Consider the following 17,642-nt stretch of genomic DNA (forward strand, 5'->3'; position numbering starts at 1 on the left):
ACATAATAAAGGCCATATATGACAAACCCACAGCAAACCTCAGCCTCAATGGTGAAAAACTGAAGGCATTTCCTCTAAGATCAGGAACAAGACAAGGATGTCCACTCTCACCACTATTATTCAACATAGTTTTGGAAGTCCTAGCCACGGCAATCAGAGAAGAAAAAGAAATAAAAGGAATACAAATTTGGAAAAGAAGAATTAAAGCTGTCACTGTTTGCAGATGACATGATACTATACATAGAGAATCCTAAAGATGCCACCAGAAAACTACTAGAGCTAATCAATGAATCTGGTAAAGTTGCAGGATACAAAATAAATACACAGAAATATCTTGCATTCCTATACACTAATGATGAAAAATCTGAAAGAGAAATTATGGAAACACTCCCATTTACCATTACAACAAAAAGAATAAAATACCTAAGAATAAACCTACCTAGGGAGACAAAAGACATATACACAGAAAACTATAAGACACTGATGAAAGAAATTAAAGATGATACCAACAGATGTAGAGATATACCATGTTCTTGGTTGGAAGAATCAATATTGTAAAAATGACTATACTACCCAAAGCAATCTACAGATTCAATGCAATCCCTATCAAATTACCAATGGCATTTTTTACGGAACTGGAACAAAAAATCTTAAAATTTGTGTGGAGACACAAAAGACCCCGAATAGCCAAAGCAGTCTTGAGGGAAAAAAACGGAGCTGGAGGAATCAGACTCCCTGACTTCAGACTATACTACAAAGCTACAGTAATCAAGACAACATGGTACTGGCACAAAAGCAGAAACACAGATCAATAGAAGATAGAAAGCCCAGAGATAAACCCACAGACCTATGGTCAACTAATCTATGACAAAGGAGGCAAGGATATACAATGGAGAAAAGACAGTCTCTTCAATAAGTGGTGCTGTCATACAGAGTGAAGTAAGTCAGAAAGAAAAAGACAAATACCGTATGCTAACACATATATATGGAATTTAAGAAAAAAAATGTCATGAAGAACCTAGGGGTAAAGCAGGAATAAAGACGCAGACCTCCTAGAGAACGGACTTGAGGTTATGGGGAGGGGGAAGGGTGAGCTGTGACAGGGCGAGAGAGAGTCATGGGCATATACACACTAACAAACGTAGTAAGGTAGATAGCTAGTGGGAAGCAGCCACATGGCACAGGGATATTGGCTCGGTGCTTTGTGACAGCCTGGAGGGGTGGGATAGGGAGGGTGGGAGGGAGGGAGACGCAACAGGGAAGACATATGGGAACATATGTTTATGTATGACTGATTCACTTTGTTATAAAGCAGAAACTAACACACCATTGTAAAGTAATTATACCCCAATAAAGATGTTAAAAAAAAAAAAAAGTGGTGCTGGGAAAACTGGACAGCTACATGTAAAAGAATGAAATTAGAACACTCCCTAATACCATACACAAAAATAAACTCAAAATGGATTCGAGACCTAAATGTAAGACTGGACACTATAAAACTCTTAGAGGAAAACATAGGAAGAACAGTCTTTGATGTAAATCACAGCAAGATCCTTTTTTGACCTACCTCCTAGAAAAATGGAAATAAAAACAAAAATAAACAAATGAGACCTAATGAAACTTCAAAGCTTTTGCACAGCAAAGGAAACCATAAACAACACGAAAAGACAACCCCCAGAATGAGAGAAAATATTTGCAAACGAATCAACAGACAAAGGATTAATCTCCAAAATATATAAACAGCTCATGCAGCTCAATATTAAAAAAACAAACAACCCAATCCAAAAATGGGCAGAAGAGCTAAATAGACATTTCTCCAAAGAAGACATATAGATGGCCAAGAAGCACATGAAAAGGTGCTCAACATCACTAGTAATTAGAGAAATGCAAATCAAAACTACAATGAGGTATCACCTCACACCAGTTAGAATGCGCATCATCAGAAAATCTACAAACAAGAAATGCTGGAGAGGGTGTGGAGAAAATGGAACCCTCTTGCACTGTTGGTGGGAATGTAAATTGATACTGCCACTATGGAGAACAGTATGGAGGTTCCTTGAAACACTAAAAATAGAATTACCATATGATCCAGCAATCCCACTACGGGCACATACCCAGAGAAAACCATAATTCAAAAAGACACATGCACCCCAATGTTCACTGCAGCACTATTTACTATAGCCAGGTCATTAAAGCAACCGAAATGCCCATCGACAGATGAATGGATAAAGAAGATGAAGTACATATATACAATGGAATATTACTCAGCCATAAAAAGGAACGAAACTGGGTCATTTGTTGAGACGTGGATGGATCTAGAGACTGTCATACAAAGTGAGAAGTCAGAAAGAGAAAAACAAATATCGTATGTTAACGCATGTATGTGGAACCTAGAAAAATGGTACAGATGAACCGGTATGCAGGGCAGAAGTTGAGATACAGATGTAGAGAGCAAACGTATGGACACCAATGGAGGAAAGCCCTGGGGGGGTGGAGATGGTGGTGTGATGAATTGGGCGATTGGGATTGACATGTATACACTGATGTGTATAAAACTGATGACTAATAAGAACCTGCTGTATAAAAAAATAAAATTAAATTTAAAAATTAAAAAAAACTAATACTAAACTTTCTTTGGTTATTTGTATGGAAATATGTTAATATAAATGTTTCAGACATAATATGAAATTCCTAAAAATCTTATATGTTCTGGTATAATGTTATAAGTCATAATTCTAGTTATTTTTTTTAAATGTATATCTCAGAAATAACTCAATTTCCTTGTCAATTGCATTATTATGAACTTTCATCAAATCTTTAACTGTGGTCATTTTTAAGTCTTTTGTCATTTACAGACAGTTCTGGATGTACTCTGATGCTTTTGCAAAAATGCTCCTATAAAAGGGTTTCATCTTCAAGTAATTCATGGAAAAGACTCTGACAAGCACAGGTTTCTGGTAACTGACTATACTGCTGAACTGAATGAATAAGCATTTTCAGAACTCTAATGGAAAACTGATGAATTCATATAAGTGCTAACAAAAGATCAAGATTAAAATAATTAATTACATGGGACTGAGTGAACTGATGAGGATGATTATAATTTTTGTGACTGTTTGAATAGAAAAAAAAAGACTATGCAAAAAAAAAAAGACTATGCAGTAGCTGGAAACCATAAAAATAGAATGTCCTGCATAAATATTTTTGCTTTATCTTAATACTGAATAAAATATTATAAAGCATTTCATTCAGGAGGAAAAAATACCACAATGACGTAACAACTCACACCCATTAGAATGGCTATTATCAAAAAGGCAAGAAATACTCAGTGTTGGTGAGGATGTGGAGAAAAGTGAACCCTCAAACACTGTTACTGGGAATGTAAATTGATGCAGCCACTATGGAAAACAGTATGCAGAGGGCTCAAAAAATTAAGAAGAGAACTACCACATGATCCAGCTACTCTACTTCTGTATGTTTATCCAAAGAATATGAAAACACTAGCTCAAAAAGATATATGCACCTCTATGTTCATTGCAGCATTATTTACAATAACCAAGCTATGAAACAACTTAAATGTCTATCAACAGATGGATAAAAAACATGCAGTAAACATGCAGAATATTGCTTGGCCATAAAAGAATGATGAAATCTTGCCATTTACGTGACACACCTAGACCTTGAGGGTATTATGCTAAGTGAAATAAGTCAGATGGAGAAAGACAAATACCATATGATTTCATTCATATGTGATTAAAAAACTAAATAAATAAATAAAGGAACAAACCAAACCAAACAAAAACACGTAGATATGGAGAACAGATTAGTGGTTACCAGAGTGGTAGGGGGTTAAATACACAGTGACAGACGGAAACCAAACTTTCAGTGGTGAGCATGCTGTAGTGTATACAGAGATTGAAACATAATGTATACATGAAACTTAAATGTTATAAACCAATGTTACCTCAATTTAAAAATACATATATCAAACATAATTGAATCAAGGATATTTCTACTGTTAAGTGGCAAAGGTCATGCCCTGTTCTTCCCCAAAATATAGCCTCCCTTGTCCTTATGCAGACATAGGCAATGAGTTACCCTTTTTGATATTAAACTTTATTGAGCATTATGCATTAAAGTAGAATTAATATATTTCTGCATGTGCATATAATGTAATTCTCTACAACAATGAAAACAAATGACAGCTATGTGACCAATATACATGAATTTCCCAAGAATAACCCTAAGCAAAAGAAGCAAGTCACAAAGAATGCAAACACTACGATTCCACATACATAAAGCTCTTTAAAAGGCAAAACAGATATTATGTAGAGATTCACAATTAAGAGGTAAAAATGTAAAGAAAAATGAGGAAGTTATCATCATAAAAATCAAGATAGTGATTACCTTGAGGGTAAGAAAGGTAAGGAAGGGGAGTGTGACCAGGGAAAAGGTGCTTCTGGGATGCCAGCAATATTCCACATCTTGACCTGAGCTGTGATGAGATGGGAGTTTGCATTATAATTGTTCTTTAAACCATACACAAATGTTTTATGCATTTTCCTGCATCTATGATAGCTAACTATTTTCAAAAGAAAAAAAAAGAATAAAGCAACCTGTCACTCAAAACAAGATTTTTTTGTTTTGTTTTTCTGACTACATGGAGATATTATGAAAGGTTGCAAGCAGGAGCCTGCCAAGATCAAACACAACACACTAAGCGAGTCAACAAATAAGCAACTATTAAAAACCAGACTCATGTTCAATGCCAGAGTTCTATCTTCTCATTCAGTCGACATGAGATGGGATCTAGCAATAGGTATTAAGTATATAGCACATACCCAGGGGCTTGCGGTAAAAATAAATGTTCCCAGTCCCTCCCCTGGAGACTCAGACAGGAAGCCTATAACTTTACTTTTTAAAAATGTCCCCTAGTCACTATGATCAAGCCAAATTTGGAAAACACTGCTCTCGACCATAGATTGGCAAATGGTATACCAAGTGATTATTCATAAACATTTTATAAGTCAAAGAGGGGTAGGGTAGAGGGTCAAATTAGAGCAAGGAAAAAAAGAGAGAGAGAGAAATAGGAATGTTAACAAAAATACACATCATAATCCTCTCAAATACCACTGCTGTCACCAGTGCCATAGGTTGTCAACCTCAGCAAGAAGTCATGCAGCAAACAAGGAAAAGACAATTGACAATGAATTGCTTTCATAATATTAGAATCTTAAGCATCATTTAGGGAAACATGCCAGAAAATTCTGTTTTTCTAGGTTATCAAAAATATCATGCCCAATGTACTTCAAAGTATCAATCTCCTGAACCAGAATTTTTTTTATGATGCTTCACACAAAAATCAGTACCACCACTATAAATAAATTGGTACAGAACTTATCAATTTGGAGCCAGGCACTCTGTTATGCATTTGATGTGAATGTTGCTCCATCTAATCCTCAGAACAACCTTACCAAGTAAAACAAAAACAATGCAGGGAAAAACTTTTTCCCATATCATTCCAGTTTTCCTATTTTAGGGGACTCAATTTCTGTGTGTAAGTACCAGAATAAATGAACCAATTCCCTTATTCCCTTACCCATTATCCCCACCCCCATCCCTTTTTCTTTAATTTATGCATAATTTGTGAACAAAAAGCTGAGCATGCCCAATGCCTCATACATAGTTTGGGTGTTAAGCATGACATTTAGCCTACTATATTAATGGTGGAACAGTATGGGGTGCTAGATCAAGTTATGCCATTCCCACTGATGATTACAACTGTTTCTTTAAAGTATCACCCCAAGACTCTGTTCCTGGCCTCTTTTCTGTATAGTAACATTAAAAATATTTCACGTATACATTAAAAAGATGCATAGATACTCTGAAACAAAACAATTTGTTAACATGTACATGTAAACTCTGGGTGGGGGACTCTATATGATTTTTTAAAAATATTTATCTGCATATTTCAGAATAAACAATTAAAACTTTCTAAAGCCTATTTCATTTTATATAACATATACCAAACAAAAACCTAGAAGAAAACACACAGAAATCGTAACAGAAATCTGTTCCACCTATTCAAGTTCTCTAAGCATGCATTACTCTCATACAAACAAAACAAAACAACAACAACAAAAAAAACCAATGTTTTCTTAATGAGCAAGACACAAGGTTTTATAATTCACAAGTCTATTCACAATCTGGAGAAGATGAAATTATTTCTTCTTAAGTGAAGTGTGCAATAAAAAACTAGTGAAAAAACGGGCAGATCTTCAGTTATGAGTTAAATCCAAGCCATCATTTTCTCTCTTTAAGCACTCAATTACACTCAAAAGATTCCGTCCTACACTACAGTCCTTATACTTATCATTATTGCTGTAAAGGTCAAATGTAGCAGCCATGTGGGCTCCCAGGCATTTGGGTCAATTGGCAATATATCACAATCTGTCAGAGATAATACCTTTATTAATTATGATGCCATGGATTACTAGCATTCCCTTTCCATTGGTAAAGAACTCAGCACTGTGCTCAGGTCCAAAGGCATGACCAAAGCAATACCAAAACCTCAAATTTTTAGGTCTATTTCCTGGAACCACTCCAGGCACCAACTCTACATCAACAGTTCAATCAGGAGAGAGAAACTATAGTAAATTAAACAGTGTTTAACACAAATAATAATTAAACTATGATAAGATAGTAACTATAAAGATATAATGAGGGGTGGCAAGAGGCAAGAGAGAGGGATTCCAAAGGGGCATGAGGAAACCTCTGGGAGCAACAGATATGTTCATTAACTTCATTATGGTGATGGTTTCAGAGTTATATAAATATGTCAAAGCTAATAAGCATAAACTTTAAATATGTACAGTCTGGGACTTCTCTGGTGGTCCAGTGGTAAAAAATCTGCCTTCCAATGCAAGGGACACGGGTTTGAACCCTGCATTGGACACGGGTTTGAACCCTGGTCAGGGAACTAAGACCTCACATGCCACAGGGCAACTAAGCCCGCACACCACAACTACAGAGCCCACAAGCGCTGGAGCCTGCGTGCCACAACTAGAGAGAGAAAACCTGTATGCCACAACTAGAGAGAAGCCCGCGTGCCTCAACGAAGAGCCCACATGCTGTAACTAAGACCCGATGCAGCCAAAAATAAATAAATAACTATGTACAGTTTATTATATGCCAGTTATAAGTCAATAAAGCTGTTTTTAATTTTTTTAAGATAAATAATTATTAAACTCTGATGGGAAAAATAAGGCTGAGGGAGAGGACCCAAAAAGGATAAACTTCGAAGAAGGGTGCCCTCTCCTCAAGGCTGGAGTTTCTCATTGGAGAAGCTATGGTTGTAGCACGCTAGATAACAGAGAATTTCACTGGATTGTCCAAACCAGAGCAGGTCCAACGTTGCCAGACTAGCAGGAAACAATTCTCTGGAGTGCAGCTGTTGAGGCTGGTGAGCAGGTGTGCAGAGGTAGTCAGGACACTGCTGCAAGCACAAGGCCTAGAATGCACAGTATCCATGTCAAGAGAACTGCAGGAAACAGCTCCTTGGGGTACAGGCAAGCCAAGGTTGGTGGGCAGGCACGTAGAGGTCCAGCCAGGCACTGGAGGCATGAGGCCTGAGGTACGTGGTGTCCACTTCAGAAGGGCAGTGGCAAGGTGGTCACCAGGTCTAGACTGGGACTGCAGGATCAGTGAAGGCCTATTTACCCTGGGCACATGGCTGAGGCAGAGCACCACCAGATGTCCCCAATGTCCCTAGAAGTGGGGGGGAGTGTGTGGAGGAGGGGGGGACCCTGGTCAAGGAACTGAGATCCCACAAGCCACACAGCGCAGCCAAAAAGAAAAAAAAAAAAAGAAAACTAAATATTGTTAAGATGGCAATACTACCCAAAGTAATCTACAGATTCAATACATTCCCTATCAAAATTCCAATAGCCTTTTATGCAAAAATGGTGAAGTCAATCCTCAAATTCATATGGAATTGCAAGGGGCCCTGAACAGTCAACACAATTTTAAAAAAGAAGAACAGAGCTGGAGGACTCACACTTCCCAATTTCAAAATCTTACTATAAAGTTACAGTAATCAAAACAATGTGGTATGGGCATAAGGATAGACATATAGGCCAAAGGAATAGAATTGAGAGTCCAAAAAATCAACCTATATTTCTATGGCCAATTGATTTTCAATAAAGGTACCAAAATCAGTCAATGAGGAAATAATATTATACTTTCTTCAACAAGTGGTAATGGAACAACTGTATACCACATGCAGAACAATGAAGTTGTACCCATAAACTCACACTATATGCAAAAATTAACTCAAAATAGTTCAATGACCTAAATATAAGAGCTAAAATGATAAAACTCTTATAAGAAAACATAAGAATAAATCCCCATGACCTTGGATTCCACAATGGATTCTTAGATATGAAACCAAAAGCATGAGCAACGAAAATAAATAAATAAATTGAGCTTCTTCAAAATTTAAAACCTTTATGCATCAATGGATATTATTAAGAAAGTGAAAAAACAACCCACAAAATGGAAGAAAATATCGGCAAATCATACATCTGATAAGGGTCTAGTATCCAGAATACATAAAAACACTTACAACCCAATAATAAAAATTTTCCAACTTAAATGTTTCCAACTTAAACATGGGCAAAAAATCTGAATAGACGTTTCCACAAAGAAGATATACAAATGGCCAAACCACCACATAAAAAGATGTTCAACATCATCAGTTATTAGGGAAATGCAAATCAAAACCACAGTGAGATATCACCTCATCGTGACACAAGGATAGCAACAGCATTAATTTTTTTTTTTTTTTTTTACTGGAAAAGAACAAGTGTTGGTGACAATGAAGAGAAATTGGAACACTAGTACATTGTCAGTAGGAATGTAAAATGGTTCAGCCACTATGGAAAACAGTTTGGTAAGTCCTCAAAAAGCTAAACATAGGATTACCATATGATCCAACAATTCCACTCCTTATATATACCCAAAAGAAATGAAAACTGGGACTCAGAAAAACCCTTGTAAACCAATGTTCAGGGCAACAATATTCACAATAGCCAAAGAATGGAACGAAACCAAATGTCCTTCAACAGATGAATGGATAAAGTCCGGTGTATACATACAATAAAATTATTTAGCTGTAAAAAGGAAGAAGTATTCATACATACAATAATGTAGCTTGCAACAACATTGCAGAACCTCGAAAACATTATGCTAAGTGAAAGAAGCCAGATGCTAAAGTTCACATATTGTATGAATCCATTTATATGAGATTTCCAGAATAAGTGAGATATCCAGTAAATCCATAGAAACAGAAAGCAAATTAGTGCTGCCAGGGGCTGGGGGCAGCAGAGAATGGTGAATAGGTATGGATGGGGTTTTAGTTTTGAGTGATAAAAATGTTTTGGAACTAGACAGAAGTGGTGGTTGCACAGCACTGTGATTTACTAAATGCCACCCAATTATTCACTTTAAAATTGTTAATTTTATGCTGTATATATTTCGCCTCAAAAAATTTTAAGCAATTAATATTTATAATACATGTTAAGTAAATGTATAAATTACAAGCACAGTTCTTCCTTTTTGAAGGTCAAACATGTAAATTACAAGCACATTAATTAGGCAAATAAACTACTCTTCATATTTAATGAGTTGTTTTACATCTAAGCAAAGTAGAAATTCAACTCCTACTCTCTTATGACTTGATTTAGAAATATTCACCTATCATCAGGTGGGATTATTTCCCCTTATTGCCTCTAAAAGTTTAACTGGATATCTTGATCATTAGAAAATGAGCCTGGGGCTTCCCTGGTGGCGCAGTGGTTGACAGTCCGCCTGCCGATGCAGGGGACACGGGTTCGTGCCCCGGTCCGGGAAGATCCCACATGCCGCGGAACGGCTGGGCCCGTGAGCCATGGCCGCTGACCCTGCGCGTCCCGAGCCTGTGCTCCGCAGCGGGAGAGGCCACAGCAGTGAGAGGCCCGCGTGCCGCAAAAAAAAAAAAAAAAGAAAGAAAAAGAAAATGAGCCTGAACTAGAGTCATATTCAATCAATTAAACTTCGACAAATTTCTAGCCCCTCAGAAATGATTCTAAATCATAATTCTTGTATCTGACTGGAAGCTCTCTCATTTCAATAAGCAGAATACCCTAAATTTTCAGTTGTCTTCTCAATTTACATTAATGTGGCTGTGAAAATATAAATGTTTTAATGTCCAAATATTTCAAGGTTACTGATACCCTAAAACCACAAAATTAACACTGTTCCTCAGACTTTGTATTTCAGAGTTAAAAGACAGATTTCCTCAAGCAGGACTACACAGTTGAAATAACTGGAAATAACATAAGTATCTTCCTCATGGATCGTTCTCTTAAAAGGAATGTAAAGGTAGATATAAAAATGCCTGATCAGGACTTCCCTGGTGGTGCAGTGGTTAAGAGTCTGCCTGCCAATGGCAAGGACACGGGTTTGATCCCCAGTCCGGGAAGATCCCACATCTTCCTGCGCAGAGCAGCTAAGCCCGTGCGCCACCAACTACTGAGCCCGCGCACCTAGAGCCCGAGGTCCACAACAAAAGAAGCCACTGCAATCAGAAGCCCGTGCACCACAATGAAGAACAGCCCCCGCTCGCCACAACTACAGGAAGCCCGCGCGCAGCAACGAAGACCCAACGCAGCTAAAAATAAATAAATAAAAATTTTTTAAAAAGCCTGATCATGTTACTCCCTGCATAAAATTCCTTAACAGATTATACAACTTTCAGAATAAAGTTCAAAACTAAATTGTGACTTAAACTGTCTCTGCCTATGTCTCCAGCTTTGTCCCTTGCCAAGTTCATAAACTGTCTCTGCCTATGTCTCCAGCTTCGTCCCTTGCCATTCCTCCTTAGTCTTTCTTCTCTAACCACTTGAACTTTCTTTTCTGTCAGCCTCTCATTATGTGCCTTCTCTGTGCCACCGCGGTGTAACAAAACGTTTAACTTGTTCATCACTCCTTGAAGTTAGGGACCATACAGTTTCAGATTTGGGTATACTCAGCACCTAGCACAATAATCAAAGGCTGTTGTAAAATTAAAGTATGAAAGTATGGACAACTGGTAAGATCCATTACTGGGGTCTAAAATACTGTGGCTTATTTTTCCTTCATAATGGCAAAAGGGGAAACTACATATTAGGTTATATTTTGCTTTATTTTTTAAAATTACAATGTAGTCTTATTAGTAAATAACATCAAATAGATAACATTAATTTTGTAGACATTTTTTAAACATCTAGTTTGTTAACTAAAAGCATAAATTTAGTCTGATTATTATTCAATGGAAGCTCATGATCAGCTCTGTTTTGTCTACATTAGTAAAGTGAAACTGCAATAGACATTTTGTAAGTCTTAAAAGACTTTTTTAACAGGAAAATTCCTCATTTTACAAATGAGGAAATGAACTGAGAGGTTGAGTTATTCATGCAAAGTCACACAGCTAATTATTGGGCAAGTTGGGGAACACCGAGATACCCAGATTCCCTTAATGGTGATGCTTTCAGCTACAATATAACCTTATTTCCACTTCAACCTCATAGGCAAGCCATGCACTGCAATTCACAGCACACTTCTCTTTCTTCCTACCCTCAATCTAGTGAGGACATGAGCCCTTAATACTTGTTACATTTAACTGATTTCTTTATCTTTAAGATCTGGCCCTTGCCTTAACACAACTTTCTTCTTTCTATTATAAATATTTAATGAGTACCTACATTTGCTGAATATTAAATGCATCTAAGTCATTTCATTGGGAAAAGGGTAAATAGGGAGACATACATGAGTCAGAATGATATAGTCCCTTCCTTTAAAGTGCTCTACAAAATTAGTTACAATCTGGTATAGTACTCTTATTGTTATCTGTTTAGAATTGTGATTTTATAAATACATAGTATAAGAAAAATCTAATTACTTTCCACTATTAAAATAAACCTTGGGCTTCCCTGGTGGCGCAGTGGTTAAGAACCCGCCTGCCAATGCAGGGGACACAGGTTCGAGCCCTGGTCCGGGAAGATCCCATATGTCGTGGAGCTACTAAGCCCGTGTGCTACAACTACTGAGCCTACGCTCTAGAACCCGTGAGCCACAACCACTCAGCCCACAAGCCACAACTACTGAAGCCTGCGCGCCTAGAGCCCGTGCTCCGCAACAAGAGAAGCCACTGCAATGAGAAGCTCGCGCGCCACAACGAAGAGGAGCCCCCAGTCGCTGCAGCTAGAGAAAGACCGCGCGCAGCAACGAAGACCCAACACAGCCAAAAATAAATAAATAAGTAAATTTATTAAAAAATAAAATAAAATAAACCTTATTTCTCTCACTAGAAAATAAGCTCTATGATGGCAAGGATTTTGTTTTTTGTTGTTGTTGACTAATGTAGTCTGCATGCCTAGAACAGTGCTTGACATCGAAAATACTTAATAAATATTTGTTGAGTGAAGAATGCTATAGAAAAATGTGTAAGTAGTAGAATCTAAGTAACATTTCCAACAATGGTGTGACAGATGACAGAATATGTAAACCTTCCTTGTCCTAATGCTTGTGCCTAATATCCAATTTTTTATTTGATTGGTCATCATCATCATTTTACAGAATGAGGAAACAAGCCAGAGAACGGGTGGCACAAGGATTCAGTCATAGAATCTCTATTCTTCCTACCACACCTTCTCCTCTCATCCTTTGAGGTTCTTCTCCCACAGTCTCAGCTATAAGTAAAATACAATCTATCTAGGTCGCCTCTTCACTGCTGCCCCATAACAAGCACACAGACTCTCTGGTTTTAAAAGTTATCCTATTAATCAATTCAGGGTAACAAAGGGGATGACACAAATAAAAACTCTGGAGACGTTCCAACAATTCAACATTCAACATGTGTGTTTAAATGTCTGGCACTGTATAAAAATCACAGCGTCTTTCCAAGTTCTTAATGTGAGAATCCCTAGGCTCCAATTTACTGGCTCTCTTTTGAAATAATAAATGAGAGGTTTGCTAGGTTTCCAAAATTTTCCCTCCCCACTACCATATTCCTGTCCTGTTACAGGGAAAAATAGTGGATATAACTCTATCAAGTAAGAAATCTGCATTTCTGAGGATCTTCTGGAGTCACATCCTTCCTGTGAAACTTTGACCCACAGGGGGATGACTGCTTTAGACCATTTCCTCACCATGTGAGCAATTGGTCTCTTACCATTTTATGGAATACACAGAGCTCCCACCTTCCATCTTACATTTCCAAACATCTGAACAAACCCTCTGCTCCAAAACCAAAGACTGTATCATAAATCCTTCTCCTAAATCCCCTTCCACCAACATCTGTTCTTCATCATAATATCCTCCCCAAAATAAGGCCCATACTTATGTCATTTCACAATGTCAATGTTAACATTTCTCAATTCTATACCCTTTACAACAATCCCACCATCATTACTTCCTGCCTCAACCAGCCTCGATTGTAATTAAACTCCACGACATTCCCACCTCCAGGCTTCCACTCCTTCACTGGACTTAGTTCCAGATTAATATTTATAAGGAGGGGTTCTTCTCAAGTAAGAATCAGGTACAAAATTCTTAACCTGGTTCCTTTAAGTATTCCTGTAATCTGTATCCATCTACCTTTACCAGCCTGTTCCTTAAACATACTACCTTGGCAAACATCCTCTGCTTTCCTATTTCTATACCTTTGCTTCAGCAGTGTCCTGAGGTTAAAATCTTCTCCCATCCTCCTCTAGTTGCTAACAAATTTTCCAAATGGCCACATCCTCAGTATGAAAGGAAAAAGGCTGAGGCATATGATTTATTGAACACATATTCTGTCTAGGGCCTTACAAATTATCCTTATCCCCACAAAAATATAATGGCTTAATACTATATTTTTGAGGAAGGAGTTGAGGAACCCAAGGGCCAAAGGAGCTCACCCCAGGTCATCCACATCAGCAAGTAAAGAAACCAAAATAACCCCACAGTATTCTGTATTTTTAAATAAAACATGATACAAGACAGGCTTTATAGTCAAGATGCCTAGGTTCAAATTCCAGTTGCTCCACTAACCACCTGTGTGAACTCAAAAAGTTATGTATTTTCGATGCCTTCATTTCCCCATCTATAAAAAGAGGATTACAAGACAATATTAAGTGCTTAGAACTGTTTGGCCTATAGTAAACAATCAATGTTAGTTATTATGTCTGTTATTGTTATCTATGTACTATGATATGTAAACTGACAATACCAATTATATGTTCTCATTGTTCCTAAATTAACTTTTCTGTAAAAGGATTATAAAAACTTTGTATTTTTTATATATGCTTAGTAAATATTTGCAGAATACATGAATTTTTAAACAATGATTACCCATGATGCTCTAATTAAAAGAAATGTCTATTAATTCTGTTTCTTCTTTTGAGAAAACTAACAATGCTTACTTTCTTCCCTTTTTTATGTCATGTGAAACTACTATGTGCAATACCATATGGTAGTAATATGTCAAACAGTACAAAATACTATTTTGATCTGAACTCATTTTGACTTCTGCTAAACATTCCCAGATTTTAAAATGTCCAAAATCATACTTTTTACTTAAACACCAACCGTTTTCAGGTCATACCAACATGAAGTAAGCATACCACGATACTTGACCAAGCCATTTCATTTCATACATCTTTATGGCAAAAACTATAAAACATAAAATGCCTTCCTATCCAATTTAGTTCGAAGAGATAAACCTATCATTCCCTTAGTCCTGCCCTTACTTTGCTAAAATTAGTGTCTGAAAAACTTCTGATAGGGCTTCCCTGGTGGTGCAGTGGTTAAGAATCCGCCTGCCAATGCAGGGGACACGGGTTCGATCACTGGTCCGGAAAGATCCCACATGCTGTGGGGCAACTAAGCCCACACACTGCAACTACTGAGCCCGCATGCCTAGAGCCCGTGCTCCACAACAAGAGAAGCCACTGCAATGAGAAGCCCAAGTACCGCAACGAAGGATAGCCCCCGCTCGCTACAACTAGAGAAAGCCCGCGCGCAGCAACGAAGACCCAACGCAGCCAAAAATAAATAAATAAAATAAAATAAAACCAAAAAAACCTATCATTTAATACCTTGTTCACCCTTGGCAAAATCTTGATTAAAAAAGCAGGCAAGATGGCAATCAAATATTTAAAAAAAAAAAAAACTTCTGATAAATCTATGTTATTCTGGGATGCAGAAAAATATCAAAGGAAGGGTGCTGAATGCTAATAACAGTTTAGGCCCCTGCAAAATGTGTGAGAGAAATGAGCTTTAAACAAGGATAGATGAGAACTTACTCCAAATCCTTCAATATTAAACCCTGCAAATTAACATTTTTGTCCACATGATTTACTATTACACATGGAGACATGAAGCTGCTGGCTTCAAATAAAGGGAGAGATAAAAAATATATTATTAAACCAGTTGTCATTCCTGACACAGAGAGAAATAACTGGGCTTCTAGCCAAACATTTCCAAAAATCAACAACAACAAAAACAACTACTTTGAGGCTTAACTATGTAAACAGACATATTTTATTTCAATTAATTCTTACACTTCTTCCCTTATTTACAGATAATATCACAGAATTAGTAAGTGGCAGAGCTGAAGGGTGAACCCGGCCTGACTCCCAAATTCAGGATACAGTGTTTTGCCATAATCCACAATGATATGGTATACATTTACATCTTCCTCTTCACACTCATATATTCTTTTTAAAAACCTGAAACAAAAGCTTCATGAAATAATATTTACTCTTACTCCATAGGATATTCTCTGATATTTTTTTCTTTCTTTCTAATGTGAATGCCAATGCACTAAATTGATTCCCAAATCCCCATGGGCCCTGCACGACACTTCCTACCTCCTGTTTAAAGTTCTTTTAAACTGCTACCACAGTCCAGTTTTGCTACTCTGAAGTGGAGCTAATCTCCTCGACCCATTAAAATTTGTCCTTAAATAGATTAAATCCTTGAAAGCCCTTCCTTAAACCTTGAATTGATGTTTCTCTAACTAGAACTCTTCGGCGGCACACCCATCTTAGCTATTTATATTGTATCGAAAACTGCAGATGTTCTCCTTGGAGAACAACAGATCATTGTTGAAAGGAATGCATTAGTTTTCACTGTTCCTGCTGCATCACTGACAAGAGTTGACAAGTGTGGGGCAACAACACTGGACCTGAGCAGCTGCCCACGGTGCTGAAACTGAAGATGAAACGATAGTTTTGGAGATATACCATTGCCAGATTAGGACAAAGTGCAGGAATTTACCAAAACGCTGGCAGAGAACACTCAGTGTCTGCCACCAAATACGCGTGAGTGCTTCTGGGATCGCTTGGCTTCGGTGTCGATCCACTCCCTCTCTGGGACAGAGTTCTTTTATCAGTGCGGGTCAACTCAATAAGGGAGAGCTTCCAGCTTTAAGGGGGCAGGGACGCGGTATCTGTCCCTAAGAGAGTCACGTCCCACCTTCTATCCAGCTTCCGGGGTGGGGGTGGGGGGAGGTTAGAAAGAAAGGAGGCGCCTGCCCTCTTTTTTCCAAAAACTAAAGAGTTCCCCCAACTAAAGTCGAGCGACTTCGCCCGGGGACGCTGCGGCAAGTGCTGGACCAAGAGAAGCCCTCCGAACGTCTTCCCAGGTTCCAGCCACCTCAAGAGGGGAATGTAAGAAGCAAAACGAATAACCCAACAACTTCAGATATACACAAACTCATGGGGTGGGAATGCAAGGGGAACTCGGCCCTCCAAGAGCAGGGCTTTTTATTTTACCTTTTGCAAAAAAAAAAAACACCTAGTTTCTTCCGCGCCCAGCCTGGTGAGGAGCAGCCAAGAGCTCAGCGGCGGAGCCGCCTCGGAGCTCCAGGGCCGGAGAGGGGGTGTGTTCTCTCGGCCAGGCCCCACGGGGAACAACCCGCCGCCCGGCCGCCGCGACGCGGAGGAGGCTCTTACCTGGAAGCCTGACCCCGCAACACAAATACGCTCGCCAGCCGCGTCGCTGCGGGAGAAGTCCCTACCGCGACTTCATGATTGAATCTCCGCACCGACCCCCACTGCCTGGAGTCGGAGCACGAACGACAACACCGAGGCGAGGCGGAAGTCCCGCCCCGCGCGCCTCATTGGTCCGCACCCGAAGGTAGAGGAAAGCCATTGGGCCACAGAGCTGCTCGCTAAGGCTCCTTCCCAGTCTCACGCCGGGTCTAGCTGCTTGCTCAGGTCCAGCTCGGAGAGATGTCCAGTCCGTGGAGGAGTCGCGTTCTTGGCCTCGTGACCGGTCCTTTCTGGAAGGGAAGGGCAGGGCAGGGCAGGGTGGGGCGGGCTTCTGGAGCGAGGCTGAAGGATCTGCTTTTGGCGGGGAAAGGGGTATGATGGCTGAGGGGATTGGCTGTGGAATACTGCCGCCTGCCGTGTGCCCCACAGGAGTGGAGGCCGTGGGGTCAGAAGGGGATCGGACCGAGAGGCCAGAGCTAGCTGGCCTAGCCCGTTCTGGCTGTTGGGCCGAAGCATCCCGAGGCCCAGCAGGCGGGCTACCCCTCGGCGGGCCTGGCTTTGGCGTCGTCTCGCCGCTTTCCTGCACCG

The 17,642-nt window shown here is 39.1% G+C and overlaps 1 protein-coding gene across 1 annotated transcript in view; it reads right to left on the minus strand.

Moving 5' to 3' along the window:
• RNF13 (ring finger protein 13) overlaps window positions 1-17,132 on the minus strand; it is a 138,805-nt gene extending 121,673 nt beyond the window's left edge. The window contains exon 1 of the mRNA XM_082839206.1: window positions 17,016-17,132. The gene's annotated coding sequence lies outside the window, so the exon portion shown is untranslated. The remainder of the gene's footprint in view (window positions 1-17,015) is intronic.
• Between the last annotated feature and the right edge of the window lie 510 nt (window positions 17,133-17,642).

Source organism: Leucopleurus acutus, assembly GCF_964270905.1.
Source record: "Leucopleurus acutus genome assembly, chromosome: 5".
Lineage (NCBI taxonomy): Eukaryota > Metazoa > Chordata > Mammalia > Artiodactyla > Delphinidae > Leucopleurus > Leucopleurus acutus.